At 34.1% G+C, this 23,544-nt stretch overlaps 1 protein-coding gene across 1 annotated transcript in view; it reads left to right on the top strand.

The window, feature by feature from the left end:
* The window catches only part of LOC114334227 (FAD synthase), a 47,590-nt gene extending 26,126 nt beyond the window's left edge, over positions 1-21,464 (top strand). Inside the window, exon 4 of the mRNA XM_050648948.1 lies at positions 21,322-21,464. The gene's annotated coding sequence lies outside the window, so the exon portion shown is untranslated. The remainder of the gene's footprint in view (positions 1-21,321) is intronic.
* Positions 21,465-23,544: the final 2,080 nt, after the last annotated feature.

Below are 23,544 nucleotides of genomic sequence, written 5' to 3'. Positions count from 1 at the left end.
GGCTTGATATTTCTTGCCAAGATGGTCGACGATTTTCTTCTTTCCATTTTCGAATCTTCTGTAAAACTGGATCTTTTTCTTGTTCTTCCTTGATCTTGGTAGGCGTCCACTCGTCGTTGACCACTGTTGTTCTTAGTACTGCTGCTTCCTTCGACTCTGTTTTGTTGCAATGGGAACATTCTGCTGGACACGGTCTTCTAGATAGAGAATCAGCGTTTCTGTGGCTAACTCCGGCCCGATGCTCGATCTTGAAATCATATTCTTGAAGTCGTTCAATCCATCTGGCTATCTGACCCTCTGGATTCTTAAACTGCATTAACCATTTAAGGGCGGCATGGTCGGTTCGGATTAGAAACTTCCTTCCGTAGAGGTATTGATAGAAGTGTTCCACTGATTTTACTACTGCTAGAAGTTCTCTTCTCGTGACGCAATAATTTCGTTCAGGTTTTGAAAGCACTTTACTAAAATATCCAAGGACTCGTTCCTGTCCTCCTTGGATCTGCGACAGCACTCCTCCAATTCCCACATTGCTTGCATCCGTATCTAAGATGAACTCTCCTTCTGGCAGTGGATACCCTAATATTGGCGCTGTAATTAAATGCCTCTTCAAAGTTTCAAAGGCCGTTTGGCAGTCTCCATCCCAGCAATAATCCCTTGCTTCCTCTGTAAGTCGCGTTAATGGCTTAGCAATATCTGCAAACTTCTTAATGAATCTCCGGTAGTATGTACATAGTCCCAGAAAACTTCTCACTTGATGTTTATCAGTTGGTTCAGGCCATTCCTTAATGGAATCGATTTTTCCTTTATCCACGGCCACTCCTTCTTTGCTGACTATATGACCTAAATAATTGACTTTACTTTGAAATAACTGGCATTTCTTGGGATTTAACATTAACTGGGCAGCTTTAAGTCGATTAAAGACGTCTTCTAAATTCTTCAGGTGGTCTTCAAACGTCTCTCCCAAAACGATTATGTCGTCTAAATACACCAGGCACGTTTTCCAAGATAACCCTCTCAACACATTTTCCATAAGCCTCTCAAATGTCGCAGGAGCGTTACAGAGTCCAAACGGCATAACGTTGAATTCCCATAATCCAGATCCTGTCGTAAAGGCCGTCTTCTCTTTGTCCACTGGATCCATTTCTACCTGCCAATATCCAGACTTCAAGTCCAACGTAGAAAACAATTTACTTCCAGCCAATGTGTCCAACGTGTCGTCGATCCGAGGCAGAGGATAACTATCTTTCTTGGTAACATTGTTCAACAAACGGTAGTCCACACAGAACCTCGTAGTTCCATCTTTCTTCTTGACCAGGACCACCGGAGAGACCCATGGGCTCGTAGAAGTTTCTATCACCCCGTCTTTCTTCATTTCTTGAACAATCCTTTCAGCTTCCTCTCTCTTCGCCTGTGGTAATCAGTACTAGCGGTACCAGTGTCAATTTTATGTTTGACAACTGTCGTTCTTCCTGTCTTTCCTCCTTTCGGTACGAATATGTCACGATATTGCCTAAGAAATTCCCTTAATTTCCTTTTTTCCATTTGATTTAGAGATTGGCCTGCAACTGCAACCATTTGGTCGAACTTGTCGTTGGAATTATCTGATGTTGTCGTCTGACGGATTATGGACGTCACGGGTACACAAGTTCCTACTTTTGTCTCCTTCTTGATGGTCACCGGGTAGTCATTGACATTAATCAATCTCACGGGAATTTCTTTAGCAGAAGTAACCAATTCCTTTCCAATTATGATCCCTCGGCCAACCTCCTCGTCGTGGTTCCATGGCTCCATCATAACAGGTGTTCCTTCTTCTACAGTTCCCTGTAGCCGCGCTACGATGATCGTTTCACTCCTCGCAGGCACAACTGTATCTTCTTTAATGGCTGCTAGCACAGTTCTGTCATCATGTGGATGAAGAAATACCTCCTCGTTGCCAACTTTAATTACCCTATTCTTAAAATCCAATTGAAATCCATGCAAATTCATTACGTCCATTCCTAATATAACATCTTCTTCGATGTCTGCAACTATGACAGTATGGACGAACTTTTCTGCTCCGATCCCCAATTGTATCTGGATTTCTCCGTGGATGTTGGCATTTTCACCTGTGGCAGTCCGCAGTCGCAACCTCGTTGGTAAGAGCTTCTTATGACTGTTTATAACTGACGGTCGTATAATGGTTCTGGTCGCTCCGGTATCCACCAACAATGTATACTTTTTACCATTTATTTCTCCATCCACATATACACTATCTTCACGACACTTCAAAGAAGCTATTAGTATGAGAGGGTCTTTGGAAAAGTTGCGGGTCGAAGCTGCCCCCCTAAGGCCGACCCGTTCTAGTTTTCCTGCTGGTGAGTCTCTTGACTGTTATTGTACCTAGGGTACTTACATGAACTCCGTACGTGTCCCATTTCCCCACAATTCCAGCACCTTATGGTCTTTGTTTTCTTGTAGGAAATGCCCTTTATCATATTGACAATCTGGTCCAGTTTGTCTTCATCCTCTTCCTCTTTCACAGTCCTAACTTTACTGTACCCGCCAGAGGCCTGGGTAGCTGATTCGTATTCGAGGGCGGCAGACAAGACATCAACCAGCGTCTTGTGACGAGCTAATCGCAGTGTTCTTTGCATTTCATGATCACGAAGGCCATCAATGAATGTTTGAACAGCCAACTTTTCCATCATGTCTTCGGGAGCTGTTGGATATGCATATCGTACCAACCTGGCAATATCGACCTCGTATTCTTGAAGAGCTTCATCTTTCTTTTGTCTTCGATTTTTAAACTGCGACTGATAGACATGCTCTAAATGTTCGTGTCCGTATCGCATATTCAGTCTCTTTTTAAGCTGCTCGAAGTCATATGTCTCCTCTACGGCTATGGTCTGGAGGACATCCAAAGCGTCGCCTCGAAGAGCAATAGTGAGGTTTACAGCTTTTTCTTTTTCGGACCATCCGTTCGCTCTGGCCGCCGATTCGAACTGTTTCATGTAGTTGTTCCATGATGACTTTCCGTCGAAATTTGGCACCTTAACACGAGCATGACCTACACTCCCTTCAACTATCGACCGTGGCTCCAACTTGTATTTGGTTTCATCATCTTTAATATCTGTTAAGATGGGTTCCACCACTTTGTCCACTTTTTCCGTTTCCTCCAGTTTCTTTTCTATTTCCTTGATCTTTTCTTCAAAGGTAGATTTTATGGACGATATCTTGTCGTCAAAATCCGAAGTGACTTTAGAGATCTCGTTAGTCATTTTGCTGTCAAGGGATGAAATATCACCCGAAACTTTCTTCTCTAATGATGCAATGTCTTTCGAAACCTTCAAAACATCCGAGGAAACTTGGGAAATTTCACTAGAAACCTTTTTCTCTAACGATGTGATCTCTGTTGAAACTTTGTTCTCCAGCGATGTAATGTCTGTCGAAACTTGGGAGATTTCACTAGAAACTTTGCTCTCTAACGATGTAATGTCTGTCGAAACTTTAGAAACATCGGAGGAAACTTGGGAGATTTCGCTAGAAACTTTGTTCTCTAACAATGTAATGTCTGTCGAAACCTTCGAAATCGATGAGATCACAGCAGCATGCTTGTCTTCAAACAAATAGGTTTCTGGATCTTGACCCTCTTCTTGAAGAGCGTTCTTTAGACGTTCGACTAGATCAGCCTTTTTCCCAGTAGTGTCCATGTCTCTCTCCTCTAACTGGTTGCGGAGCTCCTTAACGATCAAATCAGTGATTTTCTTATGTTGTGAAGACATTGTCACACACTTTATTTATTACGATTTATATTTTATTTATTTCAAGTATCCCTACTTCTGCACCACTGTTCTGTTATTTAGAAAATATTACGCGAATTGACTTTTAATTATTATTAAATAAATAAAAGACTTACTTGAAATTGTTTATTTATAACACTTACAATTAACACTTATTTAACAACAATATCTAATTTATTTTACACTTTCTAACATTTAATTTATTTACAAATACGACTTATCTACTTTAAAAATACATACATTTCAGCAACCCGATCAAACAATAAAACAATATATCGCGTCGAATATATTAACTGACTGCCTGCTGCTTAAAAATCATCCGCTTATATAGATACGGCTCTGCTTCGAGAACATTTGGAAGGCCTGAGGCGGGTCCACGCCTATCATCGGGGAAACTTCTGGATTAGCGGAGACATTACTCGTCGATGACCTGTCGCTGTTGTTTGTTGACTACTAGGGACAGGGCCGGCCTCAGTTAGAAATTCGTCACATACCCATTTAAATTTAATTCCCTAGGGCGTTAGGGCGTTGTTTTTAAAAATAACGCCCTAGGGCATTATATCATACTTAACTGACTTCGACATCATGTCATTATTTGTCAAATAATATACCAGTCGAACATTAAATTATTAATGTCCGACTGGTTTATTATTTGACAAATAATGACATTATTGCGAAGTCTATTAAGTACGATGTAACGCCCATGGGCGTGTTATTGAAAAATAACGCCCTAGAGCCTATTAAATTTAAATAACGAGTTAAATACTGTCAAGTTGACAAATAAAACTCTAAGTAAAGCTATGGTTACCACAATTACGTTACGACAATTTCTGGTAAATGTACTTGTTTGAAAACTAATTAATTCAAAATTCATGCAAATTTTTTGCATATAAAGAATAATTTAGTCGGACATTAAACGTTGAAGGCACCACGGGTATTATAATAATAACGCTTTCGGTCAACGTATACGTATATACCTCGGGCCGAAGGCCCTCGGTCTATACACCATTGACCTCAAGGGTTATTATCCTTATTATACTCTTGGTACCTTAAAACTATAATAACAAAAAATAATGGGTATTATAAAATATATTATAATGGTTATAAAACTAATTGTATATTATGTATAAGTAGTTAGTTGAAATTTATAAATACTGCCTAGTGTGAATAATGTTTAATACATAAAGGTTGAAAATTAAATAACAAAATACAAATGCCAAAAATTTACAAAGGGACGAAGATGTGGCAACGTTTCACCTTCACATAAAGATTAGAAGCATGTAATTTATTTAAAGCTTGGGAGGCAATTCATATGTGACTATTTTAGCGACAGGTAAGGAGGGCCGCGCCGTCCATAAGGGCGGAGAGGGGCGGTGCCCCCCGGCGCCGAAGTAAAAAGGCGCCAACGGGTGCCGAAAAAAAAATTTGACAATACCGAAATTACCAGAAATATTAATAATATTTTATTATCTTGTGAACCTGGCCTCAGGACCTATTTTAAAACTTTAAACATAAATAGAATAAGATGAGACATCATTGGAAGTCTCTTCTTCATGACCAAAAACATGGAAAAAATTTACTTAATACTCTTTTAATGATGTAGATTGTAAATAAACATAATTACATAAAAAAAAATATCTTGTGAAATTGAAAATTTTACATATCGTAGGTAGATATAAAAATAGCAGTTATTACCTATTACTTTGATCCCCTAAGTGTACGAACGGTTATTTCAATCAAAGGCCAACGGAGCAAAATTAAAACTTCTTCTTCTTCTTTAGTTTATTGGCCTCCACCTACTTGGGTATTTGGCCAGCTCATCGTCGCGGAATAAGGGAAAAATTCCTTATTCACTTACAATTTGGAGTTAGTACATTGTACAATTTGATTCTTCTTCTTCTTCTTCTTCTTCTTTAGTTAACTGGCAATTTTGGTTGATGTGGGAAAAGCATGACAAGATAAAAAAAATTTCACGCTAGGGGTAACTGTCTATCAATAAACAATCTTCTTTTTCTTCTTTGATTTAGTAGAATTTTTGAGTTGGCATGGGACAAATACAACAACTAAACTTTTTTTCAACGACATTAAACTTTTTTCTCTCAGGGGCAACTGCCGACTACTACACAATCTTATTCTTCTACTTCTTTTTTAGTTTACTGGCAATTTTGAGTTGGCATGGGACAAATACTAGTCACATCTGATAATAACGTAGCAGAGGAAGTGCAGAGGCGAATATTTATTGCCAATAAAAGTTACCATGGCTTAATTCGGCAACTAAGATCAGACAACGTCGCAAGGAAAACAAAATGCCAAATATACAAAACCCTAATAAGACCGGTACTCACATACGGCTCAGAAACCTGGACACTCACTAAAAGAGAGGAAACATTGCTAGCCACCTTTGAAAGAAAAATCTTGCGACACATATATAAGGGCACAAAAGACAATGGAATTTGGCGAAGAAGGTACAACTTTGAACTATACGAAATATACCAGGATCCGGATATCATAACATTCATTAAAATAGGACGGCTGCGTTGGATGGGACATGTCGAAAGAATGGAAGAAGGCGAAATACCAAACAAAATTTTCAAACAGATGCCAGTAGGAAAAAGAACAAGAGGAAGACCGAAGCTGAGATATTTAGAACAAATAGAAAATGATATAAAAACCTTAAAAATAAAAAACTGGAGAAAAAAAGTACGAAACAGATCAGAGTGGAGAAGAATCCTGGAACAGGCCAAGACCCAGAAAGGGCTGTCGAGCCAATGATGATGATGATGGGACAAATACAACAAAGACACAGACTTTTTGCTTTTAGGTGCAACTGCCGACCATTACACAATTTTGAGTTCACTTTCAATTTTGAGTTGGCATGGGACAAATATACAACAAAGACACAAACTTTCTGCTCTCAGGGGCAACTGCCGACCATTACACAATCTTATTCTTCTACTTTTTTTGAGTTTACTGGCAATTTTGAGTTGACATGGGACAAATACAACAAAGACACAAACTTTTTTTCTATCAGGGAAATTTTCTATCAAGGAAATATCAAATGAAAACAATTTGACGCATGTCAAAACTTTCAATGTGTTTTAAATGTATTCATTTTTTTTTTTTCGAATTCTTAGAAAACTAATAAATATTTTTCAAAATTTAAACGCAGAATGAAAGAGAACATTATTACCGAGGGCCGCAAATCCCTGAAACTTTCTATAATGTTTATTTTAATAAGTTACAGGGGTGAAAATAAAAGGAAAAATTTAGTGTGATTTTTAATTGCAAATATTTCATTCAAAAGAAACTTTTTATTTTTTCTAAGGGACTTTCGGCCCTCGTTAATAAAGTAGTCTTTTATTCTGCATTTAAATTTTTCAAAAATACATATTAGTTTTCTCAGGATTTGATAAAAATGAATACATTTAAAACACATTAAAAATTTTGACATGGTCAATATTTCGCATTTTGCTCCGTTCCCCTTAAACTGAACTATTACTCAATTCACTCACGGTAAAATATTGCAAAACCTCGGAATTTTAAAGAACCGCTTGGATCAACATGAAATTTGGCATACGCATAGCTAACAAGTCAAAGAAGAAAATGATATTGCGTCGACGTGTGCTTTTGCCATAGGGGAGTACCACTCCTTCACGGGAGAAAAATATAGGTACTTACGTTAAAAATAAGTCAGGAAGTGGATAAACTGACGGATTGTAAGTAACTATAAAGTTAAGTTGTTCTATAAAGTTTTTATATTACTTAAGTCAATATCTACCTTTCGAGTTATTTGCGAGTGAATATGTTCATTTTTCAACAAAAAAAACACGTTTTTAAACAGTTTTTCGTCTTTCACCGTTTTTCACCGACAAATTACTCAAAAAGTAAGTATTTTAGCGAAAATATATTAGGAAAAATTTTATAAAAAAGGCATTTTCTTAAAAATGTCAATATATTTTTTTTTATTTAAAACCAATTTTTTAAAAAAATATGCACGTTTAAATGGTGAAACTTTCAGATCATATAAATATACATAATTAACTTTACCTTTCAAATATGCAAAGTGAAGTAAATTGTAAAACTGTAACAATTAATTTCATTTGGGTGGCTAATTAAGCGGAGATTTTTACTAAAAAAAAGGAACCAACTTTATTTTCTGCGTTACCGACCTACTTTTGCTACTGGAAACTTTTTGAAAAAACAAAAATAAAGGTTTTTCTAAAAACTTTAAAAAAGTTGTCATGACTTTTGCCCGAAAAGTGCTTCATTTTTTGGTTATTTCACGTTGAAATGCTTGATATCTAATTTGACGAATAAGAACCCACTTTACTGAAGCTACAACTCTTTCTCTACTAATTAGATCTACTGACTTCATGCGTGCACAAGTTTTTTTAAATTTTTTAATAAGCTCTATTTTGCTAAGAAATTTGTTTTCAATAAAATACACACTTTTTGTGTTATTTTCGAAAAACGGTCTAAAACCGTGGTTTTTATGTTGAAAAATGAACGCAACTCATGTTCATGCGCAACATACTCACTCGCAAATAAATAGAAAAATATTGACAGTAGAAAAAACTGTATATTATTATGGAACAAAAGTTGCTTAGAATTAGTCAGTTTATCCACTTTTGGACTTAATTTTAACGTATATTTTTCAACCCCGACGACGCAATATCAATTTTTTTTATTTGTTATGAAATCGGATAAACGAAGCAGATATCGACCACCAACGCGATGGAGTGACGATGTAAAGAGAACTGCCGGGAACTGGATAGTTGGTAGTTCAAGATAGGCAGACATGGAGAAACTTAGAGGAGACCTATGTTCGGCAGTGGACGATAACGGTTAGATTATGATGATGATGATGATACTTTGCTAACACATAAAAATAGTTTGTATTTATACCGTATAACGATCCACTAAGCTACAAAAAACTACTTAAAAAGGAAGGAGGAAAGGGGCGCCTAAAATTACTTGCCCCGGGGCGCTTGAAAGCCTTGGCGCGGCTCTGCAGGTAAGATACCCTTTTTCGGGAGGCATTTCATATGCGGCCGGTTCAAAGCCTTCACGTTAACAAAAGAATACATAGAAATGGCAATGGGAAACATATTTTGCCACCATTTTTAAATGTTTACTAATAATAAAAGTTTTATTATTACTAATTCTGTAACACGTGGTTAATATATTGATACTAAGTCAGTGTAAATAATATGATTATAGTATATAATCACCCCGTTTCCTTAATAAATTCATAATAAATTTTGTTTTGCCACATCCAGGAAGACAGTGGAGTATACTTTTTTCTTTTAGTACAATTTTTAAAGTTTTAGTTATCTGTGCAGTCAGTCAAATATAGAGTGGGTTTGAATTCTCACATTTTTTTTATTATGGACAAGTTAAACTCATTTCCAAAGAATACAGCGACTGAAAAATTTTATAATATACTTTAATTCTTTGTATTAATGTGTATCGGGATTTCCGCATTATAAGCTATTAAATTTATAGTATCTACATAATAAAATTTAATAAACAATATTAGAGTATTCTACAGTGCGTTGTATGTAATTATATCAATTGACCTTAAATGGGAAAACCTACTTTTATAATTGATTGGTATTTACTTATTATGACATAAGGCAAGCGTGGATACTCGTGAGTAGGAAACCCTTGATTGCTAATGTTACATATCTGTTATACACCAATCACCTGCTTGACAGATTCAGAAAAATTAATATATATTTTGGAATGTTTTTATCAATGTTATGATGTATCTTAGTATTACATATTTGAAGTATAAAATACAATGGAATTTTAAATAAATTTTTACTGAAAAAAATCATATTGTGCCAATATATACCTACATGATGACCTTGAGAACTTCGTACCGTCTTAGAATTAAATAATGTGTCAAAGTTCAATAACTAAAATTAACATACAACAAAAAAATACTTAAAAACATTATATACGAAAAAATTTTAATCAATTTAATGCTTTCTGATAAACTTTCTGATAAATATTTTTGGTCTTTTTTGGGTGCGTAAATATACAACGATGGCGGTTTTCCGATGCGCGAATACGCGACGTATAATTGTCCATGCTCAGAATATGGAAACTCCAAGTTGATACCGCAAACTTTCAACGATTGACCTTGCGATTTGTTTATCATCATTGCAAAAGCCACACAGGAAATTGTAGACGCTTAAAAGCAAATGGTGAACCGTTGGAATCATCGGTATACAAGGGATCAAGTCATCTTCTCCTTTGTATTTGCCCTTGATGATCGTTGCCTCAATGACACTATTCATCAGCATTTTCACAGTCAGTCTCATTTCATTGAACGGTCGAGGTTGATTAATGTTACGCAGCATAATGACAACTCATCCTAATTTTAATTGTAAATTGTAAGGTGTAAGACCACGCAATTCCAATGAATTAAGAAGTACTGTGAGAAAATTTACTATGTCATCCTGGTTTATAACTTGTCAACTGGTTTGAACGAAAACGCTTTCCCAGAAGAAAATTCTGATAATTCGAATAAAGATCATCATCTGTATCTTGCCGCCAATATTGCTCGTTCACTCAGCCAATTATGGTTATTGAACTGTTACACTAAATTGAACTATCTGTCTTATTGAATAAAACAGATATACGATAATATTGAAAGTATATACATAACTATGTTGTTTGTTTCACACTATACTCGGTATAGAGTACACAATGATAGCGGTTTAGACGGGTAACTTGCCGATGCGTTGGTGGAATATTTTCCTAGCATCGCCCGATAGTATGGTTATACCTGGGTTAACAGTTTACTTGAATCGTTATCGACACTCACTTCATCTTTCCTCATTAGAGGTCGCTAAAAGCATGCTTAGGTATAATATTTAAATATATTTATCAACCAGTCTTCTTACAAAGCCTCTTTGATAACGGTAAACCTAGAACACGTGTCAGAGTATGGTCTATCTATCTATAGCCTAAAATCTATTATTCTTCTTCTTCTTCTTCCTTTTTGTATGTAAGCTTTAAAGCCTGTTTCTTCTTCAATATTAGCCTCCTAAATTGTTTAAGTTATCGCACCATCTTTTTCTTGGTCTGAAAATACTTCTTCGTCCATTTGGTGACTTATCTCGTGCTATTCGTACTATCCTATTCTCTGCCATTCTACTAATGTGTTCGTTCCACTCCTGTTTCCGTTTTGTCACCCATCCATTTATGTCTTTACCATTGCATGATCTTCTTATGTTTTCGCTTCTCTCCCTATCCAACAGACTTTTCCCTGATATTCGTCGGAATATTTTCATCTCTGTTGTTTCTAGTAGTCGTCTCGTTTTAGATGTCAGGTCTTGTCTCCGCCGTGTATGTCAATATAGGTCTAATTGCTGCTTTATAGATTCTTGCTTTTGTGTCTTGTCTTAGGTGTTTGTTCTTCCAGATTGTGTCATTAAGAGATCCCGCCGCTTTACTTTCTTTTAAGCTTCTAAAATCTATTTATGTGCTGAATATAGGCCTCTCCCATTTGTCTTCATTTGTCTCTGTTTTCTGTTTGCCTTTTCCACATTGGACTTGCGCTTTGCTCAATGTCATCTTCCATCTCATTTGTGGTCTACCTCTTGACCTTTTTGCAGTATATATTATGGTCTCCAGAGGCCAAAATCTTTATTCCATCTTCCATCCGGATATCTTTCGTTGTGCCTAGCCCATTTCCATTTTCATTTTAATGTATGTTCGACAGCGTCTGTTGTTTCGGTTTTGCCTGCTATCCACTCGTTCCTCTTTTTATCTCTCAGCGATATACTCTTCAGAGTATGGTAAGATACTCTAATTGAATCAAAACGACACGGTCTGTTTTTAGTCCAGTCGGGTTAGACGAATAACAGGCCTAACCTTGCATTAGGAGCTGCCCCAAATTAAATTTTTCTAATCTTTAGGAGGGGTCAATAGTAGTGTAAATTTAAAATCTCGACTGAATTCCGCCTTTGCGTTAGCCGCCATCTTGATTTTAAACGAGAACTGTTTTTGCTCAATATCTCCGCCATTTTCAACTTTTCGACAAAAAGTATAACAACCAAAATTGTTGAAAATGTAATTTTCTATCATTTTTATTGTTACAATTTTTTCGTGCCATCGATATTTTCCGAGTTATGGCGGAAAATAGTGACAGTTAGAGCATACTTATTGAATTATCTCGTTCATTGTTAGTTTTACGACAAAATTGTTCCTATACAAAAATAGAGAGAACTAAATTCTACACAGTTTCATTTTCTTTCATTTTTTTGCCAAAGTTAATATTTAAGGTAGTACGTATGCGATAATGGCGCGAGCGTAAGACCTGATTGATTTTGTAGCAATTGTTTTTGAACAATATCTGTGCCATTTTTAACTAAAATTGTTCCAAATATGATTTCCTACAATTTCTTTTTAACAATTTTTTTCATGCGGTTGATATTTTCCGAGTTAAGTAGGAAAATAGTAAAAAGTGGTGGGGGGAGCATAATTACTAAATTGAATCTTTTTTCCGAGCTCCCCCAAATTTTATAATTATATCCTTTAGGGGAGATCAATAGTAGTGTAAATTTAAAATCTCGACTGAATTCCGCGGTTGCATTAGCCGCCATATTGATTTTAAAGGAGAACCGTTATTGCTTAATATCTCGGCCATTTTCAATTTTTCGACAAAAACGGTAAGAATTAAAATTGTTGGAAACGCAATTTCCTACAATTCATTTTCCACAATTTTTTTATGCGATCAACATTCTCCGAGTTAAGGAGGAAAATAGTGGAAGCGAAGGGGAAACATAATTATTGAATTGTCTCATTTATTATTAACTTTACGACAATTATGATACATAAACACAAATAATAATATTTTATACAATTTTTGAAATTTCCAATGAAACACCAACCAAACTAAGTACATAAAAGACATAAATAATAACTTATTCATTTTATTAACTAGCTGGTTTTATTGGTTGAATTTGTCTGTCGATAATTAAGTTTCATGTCAGCTAACATATTTTAATATTTCAACATTTTTTTTTTAATTTTGGACCCTGTTGGGGGGAATTTTTTCATTCTCCCCCTCTTAGACCTGCCACTGGTTCTCTCGAAAAATTGTAGTAAATCGTAATTGCAACAATTTCAGTCCTTACACTTTTTGTCGAAAAATTGAAAATGGCGAAGATATTCAACAAAAACAATTGCTTTAAAATCAATCGGGTCTTACGCTCGCGCCTTTACCGCATACGTACTACCCTAAATATTGATTTTATCAAAAAAATGAAAGAGATCAAAATTGTACAAAATTTAATTAACCTCATTTTTGTATAGGTTAAAATTTTTTGTAAAACTAATAATAAACGAGATAATTCAATAAATCAATAATTATGCTCTAACTGTCACTATTTTTCCCCACAACTCTGAAAATATGGACCGTACAAAAAAAATTATAATTAGCGAAATTATAGAAAATCACATTTTAAACAATTTCAGTTTGTATATTTTTTGTCGAAAAGTTGAAAATGGCGGAGATATTGAGCAAAAACTGTTCTGGTTTAAAATCAAGATGGCGGCTAATGCAACGGTCAAATTTAGTCGAGATTTTAAATTTATACTACTATTGACCCCCCTTAAAGATTAGAAAAATAAAATTTGGGGCAGCTCCTAATGCAAGGTCAAATGGTATCCCGACTGGGCTATTTTTATTTTGTTTGCATAACATAATAATAATAGTCTCTTGCTTGTCCATTATTAAGATGAGACGAGTGTTATCAGGCCTGAATGCCCAGACCAATAATTATTATATCTACAATATGTACATACATATAAATATGAGTCATTTTTACAAGGACTTGGGAATTACTAAAACACTTAGCTTCCATTAATTTCCTGTGACGCTTTAACAGATAACACTTAAATTTATTTAGGTATTTATCATCAGCACCTGATAAGAATGGTTTTAAAAGTAAAGTACGGTGCTATAAAATATAAATTTTAACATTGGGTTATTTAATGCATTCTATACTCGTAGAGTCATTACTTAGTTAATTAGTAAATCTACATACCTGGCCTGCACTATTTACTATTCCTTATTATTGTTGATAATTGATAATAGTTTTTTCTTGTTAGTCTGTTTTATTTTTTTTGTAAATCTTTGAATTTTTTTGTATATTAAACTGTATCTTTAAGGGGGCAGGCGCAAAATTTCGGCTCCAATGCTTTTTAAATACATTATTATTTTTAATCCTGAGAAAACTTTTAACGCATATTGAAAGATTACGTTATTACCGAGGGCCGAAACTCCCTGAAAACTTCTATCATGTTTATTTTAATAAGTTACAGGGGTGAAAAAAAAGAAAATTTAGTGTGATTTTTTATTTCAAATATCTCATTCAAAAGAAACTTTTTGTTTATTCTAAGGGACTTTCGGCCCTCGGTAATAATGGAATCTTTCATTCTGCAATTGCGTTTAAAATTTTCATTAGTAATTGCACGAGAGCTCTAAAATTATCGATTTGATTCCCGAGTGACACTTTGACAGTAATAATTTCACGATCAGAAGGGGAGTGAAATTATGTCAAAGTGGCACCTGCTAAACAAGTCGATAATAATTTTAGAGATCGAGGGTAATTCTCTGAGATTATTTCATGAATAAAACTGTCTTTTTAAATAATTTTAAGTAATATTTTATTGATATCTTCACCTGAATATTTGCTAAACCTGTTTCTTGGTGTTCTCTGTGACAAGTTATAAAACATTAATTGTCATTAATGTCACTGAATGTTAATTTTTGCGTAGTAACGAAGGGCATCTGACGTAATGCTTGACGACAGGATATTATCAAAAATTATCAATAGTAATTGCACAAGAGCTCTAAAATTATGGAATTTTTCCCGAGTGACACTTTGACAGTTTTAATTTCACGACCCGAAGGGAAGTAAAATTATGTCAAAGTGTCACGAGGGCAAAAATTCGATAATAATTTTAGAGATCGAGTGCAATTTGCTGCGATTATTTCATGAATAAAACTGTTCAAAACCAAAATTTTATTGTAATTTATTTATGTAAGTACAAATTAGTACAATTAAACACACAGTTGTTATAAATATTTGACGATTGAAAGTCATCACTTTTATAATTTTTAAAACATTAATTGTCATTAATGTCACTGACTGTATTTTTTCGTAGCAACGAAGGGCATCTAACGTAATATACTTGACGACGGGATATTATCAAAAATTATCACTTTAATTTTTATTTCTGTAGCTTTCTATTGGTCAGAATCTCCTATGAATGAAATAATCACTGTACTTTTTATTTTTGTAGCTTTCTATGGATCAGAATCCCAGAATAATGAATGAAATAATCAAAAATATTTATTAGTTTTCTCAGGATTCGAAAAAAATGAATGCATTTAAAAAGCATTGGAGCCGAAATTTTGCGTTTACGCCATTGACTCAATTTTTATTTTTCCTTATCGTCTAGTGCGGCTTAATTGCAGTCTTCCCAACCCTGAAGAGAAGGATTATTGTGCCAGGGCCATAGAATTGTAGTAAATTTGCAAAAAATATAGTATATGATAAAAAATAATCGTCAAATTTAATTTTATCACATAAAATAATGGTTATTGGTTATTGTTTCAATGAAACTGTCGAATTGAAAGTTTAATTTAAAATCAATAGATTGTTGAAAATATGATTAGTGACTCGTGATTGGTTTAGATAAAGGCGCGTATAAAATTCGTATTTTAAATATCTATAATATAAAAACTTTAGAGGTATTAAAGTTGATGTCCATGATTTTTATGTAAACTTTATTATTATAACGTATATTCCATACAAATTTCAAATTCAAATCTACTATTAATGTATTTGAGTTTTTACCGGTACACAAGTAATATAAACACAAAATGTTAAGTATGTACCTATATGTTACGGTCAATAACGTAAATTGGACATTGATGTTAATGGCCGGGCACTGTCGTGAATGTCCATTTTCCTTGGTTATTAACGACAACGCCCGGCCTTTAACGACAATAACCTTAGCTATTGGCCAATGTTGTAAAAACGTAACTTAAACCTAGATTTTTCATCAATAACCGGTCAATAACGACAGTGGCCAGAAGCAAATGGTCAATGTTGATAAATAAATAAAGCTATCTTGGGTGGTCTTGGTATACCATTATAAATCGAAAATCATTATTATTTTGAGACTGCATGTCAATCAAATCGATTTGAGCGCGTGAATTAAAATTTGAATGTAAAATTGGCTTCGAAACCAAACCTTTTCTTGGGTTACTACTCTTTTTCTGACACTGCACACAAAGTCGTAGGTAAACCATTATTATTCCTTAGTTGTATTACAATAAAGGACACCGCACACATCTTATGGAAAATATAATGTCACTCAAATTCAATAAAATTCAATAAATATATGAATATATTCGTTTCAAATTAACGGTCAATTCTTATAATTGCGCCAACTCTTAATTTTCAATAATAAGAGCAGAAATTGATGTAAATAAATCTGAAATCAAATGGGTACGTACATAAGTTAGATGGACAAAATATATTTTAAAATACCCAAATTATCGGTACTCCATAAATCAGCGGATTAGTTTCACTAATCCGCTTGGCCCAGCGGGGTTTAAGCTGTTTTGAATAGCACTCAGAGCAATAGTGATTGTAACTGACATTTTTATGAACTCCAAAAATGTGATTTCGATAAACTTTAATTGCAATTTGCGCCGTAATTAATCATAATTAAGAGTTGGCGCAATGATAAGAATTGACCGTTAATTTAAAACGAATCTATTCGTATAAATTTTATTGAATTTGAGTAACATTATATTTTCCATAAGATGTGTGCGGTGTCCTTTATATTAATTTCGGAAACCATACAATTGCTAAGTGCGCATTATAAATGATATCAAATAATTCATCAGTTGTAGCGTAATAATATAATATATAATACATACTTTAGACTGAGTGTTTTCGTCAACTGGCATTAAGTGGCTCTTTACCACTTATTGTAATTACATCATATCGACATCTCATAATATGAATTTCTCATTTTTCATATTATGAAAAATAAAAACATTGTAACTCACTTTTCCTTAGTCTACAAGAGAGCGATTTAAAGAAATTTCCACATTTTATTTTTTTGCTGCGCCAGCTTTTATATTTTTTGTAATGTTCTTAATCCATATTTTATAACTTTTTCTCAGCTTTTCACTTTTACATATCACATTGTTGTTAACATTACTGGTCCTGATTTGGGTCGAGTTACAATACCACTTTTTTTAAGAATTTTAAGGTAGAGGTGCCTGCTGCACTCTCTGATTGGACTAGAATATGGTTCGGCTGTATTTTCGTTTTGCAACGAAATTGAAAATGGTTATTCGTTTTTGATTTACATTTACTCTGATTAGAGTACGAAGGGAACCATTCTCGTTGGAACTTTACCGCGCTGAGCAGGTGGGACGTGAATTGTAAATTGTAGAATTCCCTCATCTTCCTTAGTCTCAGCATCCGTATGGCTTGCAAATTGTAGAAGCCTCGGAGGTGTAACCAGAGAAGGTTCCCATTGTTTTCATTCTGGTGGGATGTAGAATAGCATTATGTTGTTTTATATGCCCTTAGAGTAAAAACTTAGTATTTTTGCTAGCAGTTGCCGCTAGGGCATCTATGCCATTTCGTTCGTTGCAATCCGGGACTGCACGCTGGGGTTTGTTTGGTTGGATCGGGGAGAACAGCATATGTGCCTCCTGATGAGAGACTAATAAGTTTCGAAACCGGTAGAGGTGCTTGCTGCACTCTCTGATTGGACTAGAATATGGTTCGGCTGTATTTTCGTTTTGCAACGAAATTGAAAATGGTTATTCGTTTTTGATTTACATTTACTTTGATTAGAGTACGAAGGGAACCATTCTCGTTGGAACTTTACCGCGCTGAGCAGATGGGACGTGAATTGTAAATTGTAAAATTCCCTCATCTTCCTTAGTCTCAGCATCCATATGGCTTGCAAATTGTAGAAGCCTCGGAGGTGTAACCAGAGAAGGTTCCCATTGTTTTCATTCTGGTGGGATGTAGAATAGCATTATGTTGTTTTATATGCCATTAGAGTGAAAACTTAGTCTTCTTTCTAATTATATTTCCCTTTCTTGACGTACAAATATATCTCCCTTTCCTGACGTAATGGTTCTTGTAGCTCTTTTAACACTTCAGCTACGGAAGCCGCCATACTTCTTGCATATATGCTATCTCTAAAAAGTTCCGTAGCGAAAGTGTTAAACGGAATAGTCTAGATCTAGATGACAAATATATTTAATACTACTCAAATAAATGCTAATCTAATTTAATACTTGATTCTAAATCCTGACCCACTACTTTGTGCCGTGTAACTTGGGTTGCGTATATGAACTTGAATCGGCGAAATTGGCATATAAATAATAAAGTTTTGCTGTACCACTTTAAAATTCAAATTGTATGCCATGAATGAATCAAATATGTAGTACCTTTTTTGTAGATGTATTTAAAAATGCAACTGAAAAGTTATTACTATAAATAACGTACGTACCTATAACGGTGGCTATGTTTGACATATAAAACAATTAGATAAAAAAATCACAAATTTTAGTAAATTTGGGAAAGTATCATAAATACAAATGCCGATGTTGAAACGTATTTAAATACCAAGTATTTAAATACTAAAAAGTACCCAAGTTTTTGGGTATTTGTAGTTATTTAAATACTTTAGACTTTAGAGCATTTAAATACCAAGTACTTATTTATAATTATAGAGTATTTAAATACTTGGCATTTAAATACATACTTACTCTAAAGTCCAAAGTTTTAAATACATACTTACAAAAAGTATTTAAGCCCATCAGCTCTGATACCAAGTTAAAAATATAAAATGTGCAAAAAGAGTGGATGATTAAGAAAAAAATTACCCAAATACTTTCCCAAATTTAATAAAATTTGTGATTTTTTTTATATCTAATCGTTGTTTTATTTTAGTCAAGCCACGGTATATGTACATATCACTCTTTATAGTAATAACTTTTCAGTTTCATTTTTAAATACATCTACAAAAAGGTACTACATATTTGATTCATTCATGCCTTACAATGTGAATTTTTAAAGGGGTTAATACAGCCAAGGGCGCCCATATAAAATTTTTTAGGGGGGGGCCAAACGTGAAGATGTTGCACATTACATTTTGTATATTTCGGATGACAATTTATACAGTAGACTCTCTTTATAACGAACACGGATATAACGAGGTTTCGCTTATAACGAGGTACATTAGGTGTCCCATGAAATCCCTATTGAACTATAACGCTCTATAACGAGGCATATTTGGTTATAACGAGGAAAATTTAAATCGAAGAATACTTGTCTTCACCTGTTTTTAGCGTTGTAATGGTCATAAATAAATAAATGCCTTAACTACCTGTACATAGAAATGCCCAACGTCTGTCTTATTATCGAGGCCAGTGCTATAATAAACTCGGCCACCTGTAATAAACATCTGCCTGTTTATCGACCGATATTGAATACTATAGGAAATTTACAATCTATGGCGGCGAAGTCTCATTGTTCACTGTTCAGGTTGACCATCGACACATAATAAACTACGTAAGAGGCATCAAAAAATTTCATTATTATTATTGTTTGATATAACGAGATCCGCTTATAACGAGATAATTAATTCACCATTTCAGTTCTCGTTATAGAGGGAGTCTACTGTAGTTTAAACCACCTAAAAAACCTAGTTTGAACCCTGTTGTGAGGAATTATTCATACATTTAAACACTAGACCAAGTTTTTAAATGGAAATGTCATGGGTACCACAAAAGTTGGGCCTCTCTTTAAAACCCGTTTGAAAAGAATACAATGCTTGCAAAGCCTTCCCTTCAACTTTGGCGAGCAGACTAACCATGAGTATGTGTCGAACCAAGTTTTTACTTTAAAATCTTAAAAAGGAGCCCCCTTTATTTTTGCAGATATAGAATCCTTATGAAAAATAAGGCACACATATTCCAAACATTTTTAGAATTGTTGATAGATGGCGCAAATAAATCGCATTTTCGTCAAGTCAACAATTCTAAAAAAGTTGGAATAAATGTTACTTATTTTTTGAGGAGGAAACTCAATCTGCAAGAAAAAACGGGGGTTCCCATTTAAGATTTTAAAGTTAACTTTCACCCCACCTCCGGAGTGTGGAATGAAAAATCCTGTTTGGTGTCATTCTATAGATTTTTGAAAAATATTAAACACGTGTTTTTTAGTTTTTATTTGGAAGTATATTTCTCGAGATATTAGACCGTTTCTATAATTTTGCTATGGTATCACGATATACCGTTTTTTCCGATTATAGCGCTAGCTATCCACAATTCGCAAAATGGCTCGAATAAAATTTGCTTATTTTTACAAGGAAAATCCAAATCTGCAACAAAAATTAGGGGTTCCATTTAAGATTTTAAAGTTACCCCCGCTCCACACCCAGGGGTTGAAGTGGTGGACTTGTTTAGTGTCATCGCATAGATTTTTGAAAATTATTGAACATGTATTTTTCAGTTTTTCGATCCGATGTTCATTTCGCGAATTATTCGGCCTTTCCGCTACTTTTGGGACACCCTGTATTATATAACACTCATTCATCATGAAAGATCGCGGTTTTTCATTTACATAAAATCGTTCTGTTCATTATAATGAACACTTAAAATAATCTACTTACTAAAAAAATACTTTTGCAAACTAAAATTTGACTATGCTCAATAAATTTTAAAAATTATTTTTCAGTATGAATTTTTTCAAAATATAAAATATAATTACTATTTTATACCAGTTGTTAAAGACAAATGGCTCATTAGTGATTATCGATCAGAGATCGGATTTCTTGCTGATATGGGTTTTTTGCAGTATTATAAATGATTAATTTAATTTGTAATTTTGGGTGTCAATTACAGTGTATATGTTTCCCACGCCTCTAATCTCTTTCAATGTTTTCGTTAGTAGCATACCGTGATTGTGGGAAATGTGTATTATGCACATTCCATACAGACCACTGTCGCAGACACAAAGATTTTCTGTTAAACTATTAATAACTACCCAATATGTGAATTTTTTTTATTAATAAATATGTTGTTTCCAATTTATCTCTCAAAATTATCCAATATTGTTTTGACAAAAATACGTTTATGTAATATAAATTTAATTTTTTTCTTTCCCGAAAAGCTAGGGGGGGCACGGCCCCCCCCTGCCCGTGTGTATGGGCGCCTATGAATACAGCAAAACTTTATTATATTATGCCCATTTCGCCGATTCAAGTTCATATAGGCAACCCAAATTACACGGCACAAAGTAGTGGGTCAGGATTTAGACAGAATTAATTTAATAAACTTATTTTGGCTCAGAATCTTAAATTTCTGATGACATCTAGTGCAAATATCTTCACCAGCATTCTTAAATCATCGTCATAATATATGTACATAGTAATAAAAACCACGATTGATTATGTTTTTCTTTTATTCTAGATGACAGACCCCGATTGGCCGCAAGTGATGCGGATGAATCCCATTCTCGATTGGCACTATTCCGATATATGGGACTTCCTCCTCTTCTTCAAAATCCCATACTGCAAACTGTACGACTTGGGATTCACCTCTATAGGAAGCTCTACGAATACAGTACGGAATCCGTGTCTGTCCTATTTTGACGACAAACTCAACAAACAAGTGTATTTACCAGCATATAAACTGATGAAAGAATCCGAAGAACGCAGTGGTAGAAATACGGCCAGAAAATCTTAACATCTGCTCATTTCATAATTGCGTATAAATTTATATTGTTTTAGAAAGAGATCGGACATCAATGATTTTAATATGTTGACAATGAGAAGCCGTTTGACATGGTAAACGACAGAAAACATCATTGATTTGTCGTATTCCTTGTGTTAACATTTCACCAAAAATGAGTATTTAGAAAGATCTTAGTTTTTACTAAAAAAACAATTGCGATACTCTTTACAATATTGTCTCTTTCATTTTTATGCGCTTTATTTATATTTTCTACACCAGTTTGAGTAAACGTGTTCATTGTTCATATCATTCTAATGTCATATCGTATCATAGCACTGTTTAAAGAAAAATCATTTTAATCTCCCTCTTGGTTTGTCTAATGATCAAAATTGGGAAAGAGTGTGAGCTGGATCATGATAATACTCAGAATTCTTGCATTATCTATGATAAAAATGCTGATTTATGTTAAGGTGTACATACAACGGATAGTTTTGTTTTAATATTATCTACACAAGAGTTTAAAAGCATTTTAAAAAGAAGTACGATACAAAAAATTTATACAGTATGTCCCTGTAAGTTGTATCCATATGGAAAACTCTTTTATTATTAATTTTACGAAAAAAAGTCATTCTTCATAAAAAGCTCTGCATGGTCCAAAACCTAGGATTCAACCATCAGATATAAAATTTTATGAATATTATACGAGGTATGTCAAAAATCCACTAGGAAGAATTTCCTGTAGCTGGCTGTATACCATTAATTACAAGTAAAATTTAATAAAAAACTTTGGTCTTGGTAAAAGGTATATTATTTTAAAAAGCCCTATAGGGCTACAAACATCGAACAGAACGTTTTCGCTCTAAAAAGAGCATCATCAGTGTTGCCTAAAATAAGTATAACCATATTAATTATCAAAATGTTGAACTTAAAGTGATGACCAAGGTAGAATCAAAGTTTGGTTATACTTACAAGAACATGGTGAGCCAACCAAAAAATACGAAGGTCAAAGCCTTTCAAAAATGGACTAAAAGTCACATCAAAATGCTAACATAGCAAATTCCAAAGGATGGATATAATCCCTAAGGATATGGCCCTAGGATAACATATGACTCCCACACGTTGTAAGTGGGTCAAAGGTAACAAATTAGGTCATTGTGTTACAAGAGCTGACAGGCAACTAAGATGTGAGATATCAAAAGCGAATCTGTCTGATGTCAAGACAACAATTGTCAATGGAACTTGAAGTATCATGAAAAATTGGTTACACAGCTACTAAATTTATAGTTGTTTATAGTACAAGCAATGATAACAGCTAACATCAGTGTGTTGGAATTATAAAAATAAAGAGTTAGTGAGAATAGATTATCTAGATGTAAAATAGAAGGGGGGAATTTGAGTACCCACAATCATCAATGAAGTGTACGTAAATTGATGAAGAAAGGTAGGCAAAACAACATACAGATAATGTAATGTATGGTTTATGTTTTGAAATTAGATAATTTATATTTGTGAACCAACACAAATGATGGCTGAGAGACTGGCTGAAAAACTAGAGACAAAATAGGGGTCGTGATATCAAATGCTGAAAAAGTTGTAAATGCAAAATCTTATTTATAAATTAATAAAATATAGATGGGTTCATCAACACAATTTTACAAGACTGAAAAGGTTGTATTACAAGCTTAGTCCAAATTTCTTTATTATGTCCTTTTATGTTAAATAACATCTAGGGCAAAGAAAAATTAATAACTTGGATAAAAGTGTCTAAGCTACAACTAAAGTGGGGTCAGATGAAGATAAGTGTTGAGTAAGATTATTGAGTATATGAGAAAATTAAAAATTGTGTTTATTTGAGATAGATGAGTTTGTGGTATATAAAGTAAATTTGACATCACTATTGGGACCGTGCAAGTTGCGCAAAGCGACACCTATTTCTACGCTCTGCACTTTTATTCGCAC

The sequence above is a fragment of the Diabrotica virgifera genome, chromosome 1, assembly GCF_917563875.1.
Source record: "Diabrotica virgifera virgifera chromosome 1, PGI_DIABVI_V3a".
Taxonomy (NCBI): Eukaryota; Metazoa; Arthropoda; class Insecta; order Coleoptera; family Chrysomelidae; genus Diabrotica; species Diabrotica virgifera.
The sequence above is the reverse complement of the archived record's forward strand: the minus strand, read 5'-3'. Positions and strand labels throughout refer to the sequence as shown.